The sequence below is a fragment of the Eulemur rufifrons genome, chromosome 29 (genome assembly GCF_041146395.1).
Source record: "Eulemur rufifrons isolate Redbay chromosome 29, OSU_ERuf_1, whole genome shotgun sequence".
NCBI classification, from domain to species: domain Eukaryota; kingdom Metazoa; phylum Chordata; class Mammalia; order Primates; family Lemuridae; genus Eulemur; species Eulemur rufifrons.
The window spans coordinates 33,089,250-33,101,508 of record NC_091011.1 but is presented as its reverse complement, the minus strand read 5'-3'; the positions used below and the strand labels follow the sequence as shown (position 1 = coordinate 33,101,508).

General features: G+C 37.7%; 1 protein-coding gene across 25 annotated transcripts in view; it reads left to right on the top strand.

Annotated features, from left to right (window-relative positions):
* HDAC9 (histone deacetylase 9) overlaps window positions 1–12,259 on the top strand; it is an 830,046-nt gene that overhangs the window by 544,336 nt on the left and 273,451 nt on the right. The window lies entirely within an intron of this gene.

The following is a 12,259-nucleotide window of genomic DNA, read 5'->3' as shown; positions in this document are numbered from 1 at the left end:
CCAACATTTAAAAAACCCACATAAATCATAAGATGATATCTTATATATGTCAAGGTTCAGCCTAGATACATGTGTTTATTATATATTTATCACTATGATACTTAGGCATTTTGACATGAGTGCTATTTTATAATAATAAAAATATTAATATATCTGACAAGACCAGTAAATGGGAGGCCAAGCACATGTCCTGTGTTGCCTTTATTAAAACAGGTAGATGTTATGTTCTGACAAGCAAGGCATGAATATAATTATGCTCAAATGCTAGCTCTGATCTCAGCAAATGGAGAGCTTTCATTAGCTTTTGAGAGAGAATTTTACCCATTATTTGCATAGGCTCTGTTTTATTTCCTTTTTTGACATAAATGTTTAATGTAAATGTTACATATTCTCCATAATCTCTCATGATTCATACCCATTCCCTGTCCCCAACTATCCATCCACAGCAACCCAGGAGAGTATAATCAACATGCTTATGGTCATCTACAAACACAATATGCATGTCTGTGTGTGTGTGTGTGTTTGTATGTGTGTTAATGTGTTTCTTTGTAAAGTGTCCCTAAAGGCAGTTTTAATACAGAACTATTTTGTGCTCTATTCAAAAAAGTATTTATGTTGCTAAGGAGATTAATTTGAGGAACAGCAGGTTTGTATAGTCCAAAAAGTTTACACTTTTTGAAGTCACACTTCATGTTCTCAAACAGCAAGCAAATACTTTCTATTAGCTTTATTCTAACAAATATAATTATATCCATATCTTACATAGGAGCCAATTAAAATTTTAAGTATAATTAGATAAGCACCATTTACCAATCTGAGTTGTTGCCGCACCTATTTCTCCTAGTAAACCAGTGTACATCTTCCTCCCCTTCTTTGAGGCTCTGTGCATCTTCCCAGCACCTTCTCCAGAGGTACCTTGAGGAAAAGGTCATCTAAGTCATACCAGCTCTCTTTTATATGTAGGATCCACTATGAGCTGGACTCCATACCAGTGTTCTTATGTACATTATCCCTTCAACCTTAACAACTGACTTTTTTTAAAATTTGAAGCATGTTAATTTTACAGGGCTTAAGTAGGTTGAAGAAGGTGACAGAGCTAGTACAGAGCTGGAATTCCGACGTAGGTTGTATGACACAAAACCCTGTCCTTAACCATAAGTTTTCCCTGATTTTAGTTTGCCCAAAAGTAGAGAATTCACAATTAAAAACAAGGCAGACAAACAAGCACACACAAAAAAGATCACCTTTTTTTTCCTTTTTGGATTTGCCAGGATGAAGAAATCCCTTTTCCCAGCCCTGCTTCCCAACTTTCCATGCATCGCCCTCCTTCCAGTTACTCACTTGGCAGAGTTTGCACATGGGCCTGACGGTGGGACATGCAGATATCCTGCTGCATTACAAGGCTTTCCAAGTGGTGCAGTGTGAATGCAGCACAGAGCCGACTACAGCCAGGCCACATTTTGTTCCCTTCTCGCATGTTGTCACATTGCCATTTTTTTAGATTGGACAAACATCTTCTCACAGGAGTTCTGAGCAAGCCTGAAGCTGGAAGTCTATTGACTTCATCAGGTTCAACTGAAATGCAAATGTTGGCATCTCATCTATGGGTGGTTGGAAAATGCTTTGTTTTAAGTTTTGAAAAATGGATGAGTAGAAACTTGAACTGGGCTTTCATTTGGGAAAGTAGGCATTACTGTTGTCAGGTTTAATTTCTCTCCATCCATTTGACAGCTTGTTTCCACGCAGAGTCTTTTAATCAAAAATTTAGGATTACATTTTGCCCATTACATGGATAATATGTCCAAAAACTTTAGCAAGCATTGAAAGGCAGTCTTAATTTTATAACAGTAAAAAGCCTCCTAGATTATTTATCTATCTGTAGAGGTTTATAAAAGAAACTTTGACTGTACCCTTAAATAGATGCTATTTCAACATGATTAGCCCAATGTAAATAGATCTTGTAGGTATATAGTGGGCTTCTAAGGATCTACTTATACAATACCAGCTTACATCATCACAAAGACTTCATATAGAAGTATTTCAGTATATAATTACAAGTTGATGGTTTATAATATACAGAAAATGGCTTGTTGCTTTATTATTAAATGTGATGAAATCCTGTGTTTGGAAAAGAAACTAAATGACCATTTGAGTGAATTAATGTGCAGCATTCATAAACATTCCCAGTGCTGCTTTCATAACTTGCAGACCAAGGGAAGGGACCTAGACCCCTTCTTTTCACTCTGCACTGTTAATCTAGTCAGAGACGCTTTTATTGAATGAGAAAAACAACAGTTGGACATGAGTATGAGGTAAGAAAATAGGGGAAAGAAAACTATCTGGGGAATTAAACCATGTGAGTAGTTTGACTGATGTTGATTCCAACCAGTTCAAAGGGAGAGGGAAGCTAAATAATTTGGTTGTTTCCAAACCTTGACAAATAGTTTCATGTGACAGAATGAAATAATTAAGTCTTGCTAAGGAATTTTTAATATAGCTAAGTGATGTGTGAACATGAAAACCACCTATTTCTAGAAGTCTGTATGCTGCGTATTTTGGTATCTTGGAAGTTCTTGGTTTTAGTTCCTCTTTCTCTGTATCTTTCAGCTCTTTCTCTAAATACTTATAAAATATGAAGAATTATACTGCCCCAAAATGTCTTCTGGTCCTGAGTATTCACCTTCTTTCAGGAAGAATTGCATTCACAGTTATGTTCTTATATCCTAAATGCTACTCTCTTGCTGTTAACTTAGTTGTATCAACCAACAATAAAAACTTACTTCTCCAAAGTAATTTCCCAGCATGGAGTAATTGGTGATGTTCCACAAAAATTTGTCTATTAACAAAATTATGCTGCATACTGGAAATGAAAATAAAGAAGGCATCTTCTTTCCCTCGAATGAATTATAGACCTGCACAAAGAGAATTATAATCAAAGATGGTTCTATATAATATATAACCTATATGAATTTCAAAGTCTAAAATGCTTGACAGCCTTTTCAAGAGAAGTTTCTGAGGTATTGGCACAATTATCTATTAGTTTTGCAACTTTGGTCATGGTATTCAACCTTTTTATCTAATAATTCTCTAATCAGCAAATTTTAGAGGTTTATAGTGAGGATTACATTAGAGAATGTATCTGAAAGCGCTTTGTAAACATGGTAAGCACTACTAAAATCTAACACAGTATTTATATTTTTATGTAGTATTATAGTTCTATGAGCCTTATTCCGTTAATAAAAATGATTTTCTGGAAGTGCTAGAATATTTCCAAGATACACATTTCCCCTCATCTCAATATTGCATCAGCCACTTTGTTGTAAACCAAACCATCAAGTTTTGTTCCAGCTTTCTTATGTGTCTCTGTATTCATCATGGAGCATACCTTGTTTTCTTTTTGGAACAATATTATAGTTAGTGATGGAATATTTTATTGAAGTATAATTTATTCACAGTAAAATTTATTCCTTTTGCTTTACAGTTCAATGAGTTGTGACAAATGAATGTTGTAATATAATTACCACAATCAAGATATAGAATACTGCCCTCAAACTCCAAAATGTCCTTGTGTTGCCCCTTTGTAGTCAATTTCTACCCCTATCCCCAACCCCTAGCAAAGTGGTTGAACTGTTTACCATTAGAGAACATGAAACAAATCACAAGCACAGGGGATGGTTATTTTAAGAGCATCTTAACCCTAAATGATCTAAACCATACAATGTTCAAGCAAGAAGGGACACAAGGGATTATTTTTAGACATCATATGCTGGAAATCTATGGACTGGACTAATTCCATAGGTCTTTGGCCTGCCTGGTGTGCCTGATGTTTTAAAAAGCATTCAAATTCTTGGTCAGTCTTTAAAATTTCAAATAAAATCTGAAAAATTTCAAATAAAAAATTTCTCACATTCCCTGATAAATTGAAAAGTCTGTCCACTCTGGGCCCACATTACCACATGCTAATTATCGTCTGTGTTTACTCTTGGTCACCCATTTTAAATGGGGCTTGCGCTGCTCTTCAGTTTACCAAAGCAAGGGACTGGTCAATGGGGAGAGAGGGAGATATTTATGAGTCGAGTGATTCATTGGCTTTGAGATCTTGTCTATTCTGAGACCTACTCCAAAACCATCAAGGATTAGCAAAGAAAATAAAAATGGCTTTCTCACTGTGGCTCTATTTTCTACCCTTAAAGAGCAAAGGAGGAAAACTTGGAAAGAAAGTGCACTGTCAACTAAAGATCGTAAAAGAGATTATCAAGGAAAAAAAATCCTCTTATGTAATTTAAAAGGACATAAAATGGCACAGAGCAGTAGAAAAAGGGAAAGCAGCTCATTTATGTTCTAGTGAAGAAAACCACCCAAGAATTCTTGTTACACACTCTTGATGAGGATTGTTATGTTCTGAAAGTTCAATCTTCCTGTTTCTACTTTTGCCTACCTAAATCCAATCTTCTGTAGCAGCCAGAGTGCATTTGCATTTCCAAATGCAAATCAAATCATGTCGTGGTCTTGCTTAAAATTCCCAGTTGCTCCATATTATTTGTAAGATAAAATCTTAAAGGCTTTACGTGGCCTACAAGTGGGTCGTGATCTGATTCTCGCCCTCTCCCTCTCCCCTCTTCTCCTCTTCTCTCACTTTGAACTCCAGCCACCCTGTCCCCTCTCCTGTCTTTGGGGAATCTCATTCCACCTCCAGGAGTTGTGCCAGCCATAGTTCTGTATGGAAGGCTCGATCTCCAAGTCTTCCCATGGTTCAATCTGGTTATTGGAGTCTGTTTCAGTTCAAACCTCCCCTTTTCAGAGGGACCCTTATTGCCCGTCCAAACGAAAGTAAGCCCAGATACCCCTCCACTCACCCGTCTCTATCACAATTTCCCTTCTTCCATTGCGCATCTTCAGTGTCCCCCACTCTGTTCTGGGATCTTGTTTCATTGATCATTCTCTTCCCAGGGCATGGCATATACTAAATGCTCAGTAAAACTTGTTGAAAGAGTGAAAGAAGGAATGGCAATTTTCCCAAACTAGTTGGAAGGAAGAAATATTCAGTCCCCTTTTCCAGAAAGGAACACTTATTCAAGTTAATGAAATATTAGGGAAGTTTCAAGAGCCAGAAAAAGGATATTTTAATTACAGGGATTGTTTGGGGCAATTATTTAGGGTCAAAAGATAAAGAAGTATTTATTAAAACTTCACTTGGTCTTTAGATAAATTTTATACCTCTTCAATATTGGTTAGAAAGGGTTGTTTTTCAGTTACTCAATTTATTTGAACAATGAACCAATATTTAGAAAATCTTTCTTCTGTTGTTATTTAATGTTGGTTCTTCTGATTATTTCCCTAAAATGCACAGAAGTAATGTGACATAGAGTATTTTGGCTTGAGGCTGGAGTTCTTCTCTAAGCAGACCTCTCAATTTGAAAGCCCTCCAAGCTCTGTGTGTTGTTTTTGAGAACAGTTGGTACATACCTAATCTATTTAGGAATTGAGACAGAATTTTATCATTATTTTTAAATCTAGTTTCCTTGGAGCTTAAGGGAAAGGTTTTATTTTCCAAAAGAAGAATATTACATTTATTTAAAAGAAAAAAACAAAAGAAAAAAAAGTGTTCTATTGCCATTGCCCAAGTAAAATCTGTTTTTAAAATTTGAGGTAAACTAAGAAAGTGGTGAGTTGTGTTGAAGGTCATTTTGTGTAGTTTAATAATCACATTCAAACACTTGCACTTAATGGTTTGTTGACAGTGTCAGAAAAATCAGATGTCTATCAGAAGCAGATTTACTCTTTATATGGTCCTATTCTTAGTTGATATTTCATATCTGAAGATATTTATGGGGACATGAAAGATTTCTTTGGGAAAAATTAAAATTATAGAATGTAAGAATATCTTATTTAAAAGCACTTATGCGTATGTTGACTTGTAGACTCTTATCAAACAGTGTAATTTACACAGAGATGAGCTTAATGTGCTAATGCGTAAAGACCGCCCACACAGCCTTTAAATATTATTTAATGAATTTTGCCTCACTTGCCAATAGGATATATGATGTTTCACATGGCATGTAAGACACAGAAATTATGAATTTGCTGTAATTATGACCCAAGCAGGAATTGATAAGAAGTGAAGAGTTTAGTTGTAATATGTAAAAGCATTAGAAATTTGGCTAAATTGCCGTGCTCTCCAGCCTACGCAGTATCCGTGTGGGTGTAGGTAAGCGCATGTGTGTTACAGACCCGGCACGCTCAGAGTCTGCCTTGTGGCGTGCTTGGTGTTCAGCACACTTGCAGTGCAGTAGCCCAGAGAACACGCAGACAAACTGACAGATGAGTGAGAGGGCAGATAAAAGGCAAAGGAGAAGCTGTGCAGCCTCCGTCGTCTTCATCTCAGCTGGGTTCCCCACCAAAGGAACTCACCTGGTGTCAGACGAATGGCACACGGTGTGTTTTACAGATGGGGCCTCAGCAGAGATTCACACAGGCTCGCACATTTATCTGTCACACAGATGTTTCGTCTTCTGTTTTCTAGCCAGCAAGGCAACAGCTCGACTTTGCTGGGGGATCACCTCCAGATGTTCAACCAAAGGGAGAGCCTGCTACCCCACTGAGAGTAAGCAGACATCTCCTCACTGCATCTGGGGCCACTCAGTACAAATTAGAAAGGGGTTAGCCCGTACCGTCTTCGTAATGGTCATATTTATAGCTGAGAAACACATAGAAAACAACATAATCTGAATTCCTACCTTCCCAATAAATAGCACCAAGTAACTTTTTGTTTTAAAAATAAGAAATAAGCCAAACCTGGCAGGCAGAATTTCTCTGTGACTTTTGTTTGTAAATTTTCCTTGCTGATGTTAATTGCTAATTTTTCCACTCTGACAAATTTGACTATTTAAGCAAAAACAGCCTTAGTCAAATAGCTAAAATAAATTAAGGGTAGATTAACTCCCTGTATGCATTTATATTTTTCAGAACTGGCTCCAGGACATCCCACTTATCTCTTTTGTACTTTGTGAATCTTCACAAAGAGTACATTTTATTCCAAAGAAGATGAAAAAGTGGTAGTTATTGGTCAGGTAGACATTAACTTTGCTTCATAACTTAAGAGGAAAAGTGTCAAAGCATTGGCATTGAGCATTAATAATTAAGTTTTCAGATATTTATGAAGCTGCAACTAGGTGTCATGCAATGTACTAGGTGCTGGGATATAAAATGAAAAACATCAAGCTCATGCCCTTATGAAGTTTATATTATAGTGGGGAAGATAAACAACCACTACTGTCAACAAAGATAGCAATATAATGCCAGACCATAATAAAGGCAATAAAGAAAACATATTAATGAAATAGTAATAGAGGTAAAATCTGCTAAGACTGAGCCAGTCAGGCGTATAAAGATTATGAGGGAGGGGAGAGAGCACAGCACATACTAAGGCCCTGTGGGAGAACAAGCTTGACAGGTTCATGTTCACGAGACAGCCAGAGGTCAGCCTAACTGCAGTACGTGAACAAAAGAGGACGAAATACTAACGGAGGCCAGAGGAGTAGGTGGGGCCAGGTTGTAAAAAGTCTGTGGACCATGTTAAAAGGTTTGGATTTTATTAGAAGCATAACAGGAAGGATGATAGGAGGATTATAAGCAAAGAATTGATGTTTGAAAAAAAGGTTATATTTTGAAAAGAATTATTAGAGCTACTGTAAGAGAATGCTCTGTTGAGGGCCAAGAGGGCAAGCAGGAAGACCAAACAGCAGGCTCTTAGGGAGAAAACGATAGTGTTCAAGACCACAGTGGTAGCAGTGGAAATGGAGAAACAGGTAGAAATAAAGACTATTCTTTGGAGGCTGAATTGCCAGAACCAGTTAACAGATAAAATGGAAAAAATGAATGGTAGAGAAACAAGGATAAATCCTAAATATTTTGCTCATGCAGTTGAATAATGCTGTTTACTCAAATGAGAAAGATTAGGTGATCCATACATTTGGGTGGGATGGGAATAAAATTATCTTTGAACTATTTAAAGTTTGTGATACCTATTAGATATTCTAGATCTAAGCAAAGAAGTTAAGTAAGCAGCTAAGTATGCAAGTTTGGAGCTCAGGGGAGAAATTGGAATTGTTGATATTAATTCAGTTGTCATCAGAATGTAGTTATTTCAGAGGAAAATGCAGAGTAGAAGGGTATCAAAAGATTCTGGGTTTCTATTCTTTTTTTTTTTTTTTAAATCACAAATTCACATTTTGTAATCTTGGCTTCTCTTGGACGTAAGATTTCTTCTTTAAAAAATAAGGGTTTTAAGAATGTTATTAGAAATTTTTCAACTCTGGCATTTTATATCTATATGATTTCTACTCATAAGTTACTGTTTTATGTCAAGAAATGTTTCTTTTCCAAACCGTTAAGGAATTCTGCCCTTGGAAACAGAGCATTTCACCATTTGGCCTTCTTGCCAAGTGATCACAACATTATTCATTCTGGCTTTTCTCTCCCCTGTGTTTCCTCTAGTACATCAGAAGTATAGATGAAGCCAAAGGAGCTTACTGGAACAAATCGCATTGTTTCTGTAACGCAGGCTGAAGATTGTTATATACGCCGTCATCTGTGTATCTGTGTCAGTGAAGTTGTAAATACTGCCACATTTGATTCATGGAATAAATGATGTGATTTCTGGGTACTTTATCGGCCTCAGAAATACATTAAGAAATCAGATTTCAGAGGTTTTCTGTTAAAATGTACAAATGATGTATCCTGTGAAAACTCAGGGTTTTGTTAGTATTTGTTAGATTTTCTTTGACTTGCTATCTGTGGGAAATTATATTCTAGTAAACTAACACTCAGTTTGTCTGGTATTTGGCTACAACAGTAATATCAGTCTCTTACTTTCAAAGATGCTATGATGTTTGTTTTGTCCTTTCTAAAAGGCTTCACCTTCACTGCTACCTATTAATATCTTATTTAAATAACCACTGGATTTGGCATCATTGCAGCAGCCATTGACCTTAACAAGAGAGATTCTGGTCAAATGGTATGGATGAAAGCCTAGTTGCCGTGGATTCTAAAGAGCATAGGAAAAGAGAAATGACAGTGAGGAGAGATAACTCAAGGTGTTTTATTGTAAAGGGAGGTCTGTATTAATGGGGGCAGGGGAGAAGGTCAAGGGAAGTTTCCGTTCAGATGGATGATATGGCTGAAAGTGTACAAATGAGAACAACGCCAGCAGAGAGGGGAAATGTGTGATGGAGGACGGGGCGGATGGGACCCAGGGCGCAAGCCGAGGAGTTGACCGAGATAGGCGTGCAGAGGTTTCCTTCATTATAACAGCAGGAAGGGCGGATGGGACAGCTCGGTAAACGCGGTGGTTGCAGGATGCTGAGTTTCTCTTCTGATGCTTCTATTTTCTCAATGAAGAGCAAATGCATCAGCAGTAAGGAAAAGGTGGGCATGTTAGAGGTTTGAGGAGAGGGAAGGTGGTATGAAATAGTCATTGAAAGGGTGAGAGTGAATTAACCTGAGAAATGGGGAAGGATAGCCAGGCAGTACTGAAGGCCCATCAGAGGGTGTGGTCATGAATTTAAAGAGAGATACTCAGCACGATTGTAATTTGTTTATCTGTTTCCTCGTTGGGTTTGGCAGAGATTTAGTGTTAACTAAGGTTGGAAGTCTTACTTGTCCAGTAGAACCCATATTGAGAAGGGCAGGAGAGTTGAAAGTAATATGAAAGTGGTGAGCTTTAACAAGGAAGTACAGAACCTAGTCACGCCAGGAGGGAAGTGAGCAAATCGGTCTGGATGGGGGAGTGTGGGCAGTGAGAATGGGGCTTGGATGACCCACTGAAGTTGAGGAATGGTTGGGGTCAGAATATTCTGAGAATGAGCCAGAAGAAAGGAATGATATTTGAAATTGAGATTTAGGGGAGTGTACAGTTACTGATAATGACCAAGTCCCTGGTAAGATCATGATGTTGGGAGCTACAGTAGAGGGCAGGACAAGACCATTGGAGGATAAGAGGCCAAAACACTGAGAGGCCATGCTGGAGCTAGGAATAGCAAGGAGAAGAACAGCAACAGAACAAAAAAAATCTTTTTTATTTGGTGGGTGGTGTTCGTAGCTTCTTCTTGGTTATTGAATACTCCCTGCAATGTCAGACATCCAGAAGCTGGCTAAGGTTCACAGTCACCCCGCAGTAAGCAGGGACTGCGGACAGCATTTCCTGGACCCTGGCCATGTGCTCTCTGGCTAAGCTGTCACCAGTGGTCCACAGTTCCTACCACATGGCCACTCGTCCCCTCTAGTCTCTTCTGCCATCCTCAAGAAGCTGTTATTGGCAGGATCTTTTGAACACCTCTCTGAGGCGTATGCCTGACTCACAAGCATCCCTGGTCTACCAGAGCTGATGAGCAGACTCCCATGAACTTTCCCAGCTATACTGCGGTAGTGAGAGGGAGAGTGCAGCTAAGTGAGCATCTGTTCAAAAGAGAAATTGGCACCAATCTTCTTGCAGATAGTTTGTTTGAGGGCTCTTGCCATCGTATACATCTCTCTTCAGATAAACACCTTATCCCCACAAGATCCTCTAACCTGCTTTGGTATGTAGTCTGTGAGATGAAGGTCTGGTGGTCTCTCTCTCTGAACATTGAGTGGGTGTTTGCCACCCCATATCCTTATTCCTGGTGTCCCAGCCCAAACTGGGACTTTTTCTTTAAAATCTTGCTTGTTTTCTATGTTTATACGTGTTCTTTCTTTAACAGCCAATTAAATAGTATCCTACTATTGTTTATTCAAAATTCAAGACTATTGTATTGTCTCTTTTCTCCAGAAATCTCAGTGTGTACAAAGTATTATGTATTTAAAACATGAAGAGCTGATTTGTGTTCAGAAGTGGGACAAAAGTCCTACAGATAGTTTCCTATGCTGACTGCCCAGGAACAAAAGATGTGAGGTTGAAGAAATTAAATTTGCTTTTTTCAGTTTGATATGAGTTTTGACTGATGTATGTTATCTTAGCTTAATAATATTTGACTTAGGTTTGGTAATATTCAGGTCTTATATATGGTTTATCCAAAGCTTTATTTTATTTCTCTAGATTCTTACTCTCCACCCAAATATATTGTAAATTGTGGCATTCTCTTTAACATCATTTTCCTCTGGTTGTCAAACTCCACTAGGCTTTCAGTGACTCAGATGCACTGGGCTTCCTTTTCCAATCCACTGTTCCCATACACTTTGCCTTGTGCCAGAAATGCTCCCCACCCTTTTTTGCACCCCTACCTCCCACCCCTCACACATGTAACTAACTCCTTTCCATCCTTCCTCCTTCACGCATCAACCTACACACACTTCCTCAGTGAAACTCCCTTAACAATCTCCATTCCCACTCTTATGTTAACCAGTATGTGCTCTTATAACACCTTGTGTTTTCATTATTTTTTAAAGCATTTATTATACTTGAAAATAAAAGAAGTTTTATCTATTTGATGTCTTTTTAAGATACTAACTATAAGCTTCATGAGGACAGAGCAATGGCTATTTTCCCAATGCTTAACATGGTGTCTTGAACATAGCTGGCACTTAATAAATATTTGTTGAACAAATGAATGAAATCTCCTAAAAATGTCTGCCTACAGTGAAAATGAAGGATTTTGTTAGTGCGTTCAGGGTCATCTGAGGTTGTGTGGACTGAGAAAAGTCTATAAGCCTAAAGAGGTTGAGGTGCCCCTGAAAGTCTGAGTACTTATGTATTCAAACTTTAAAACGTGTTTAATTTTTAAAAGCCTGGTTAGGTATGAGTGGGAAGTCAACTTGAATTTTACATAGAAAAATCTGTATTCATGGTTTTGGTGGTGGTATTATGAGTGTGCTGCTGGTGACGATAATTGGCATGTTGCTTATGTAGGCACTGACTTAGCAGAAAACTCTACACTCTTGAAAACACAGTTCGAGATCTACAGATGGTCAGTCAATAGGACCATTGTGAAATATAACAAAAGGCCTGTGTGAGACAAAATCATCTTGACACTTTTCCCCCATTTATTAAGCTTTTTTGCTATGCTATTTTGCTATTAAGTTAGTTATTTTTTTAATCATTAAGTAGTTAATTCATATGTTTCTGAAGATTCCGTTCAATTTAATTTATAAAATAAAAAAGGTCTAAATAATCATTTTCAAATTAAAAGACGATTCCCTGTTTCTTTCTTATTATTTAATTTCTATTTGGATCTGTTCATAAAACACTTCTGTGTTGTCAAAATTTTTTTACAATCCTGCACCT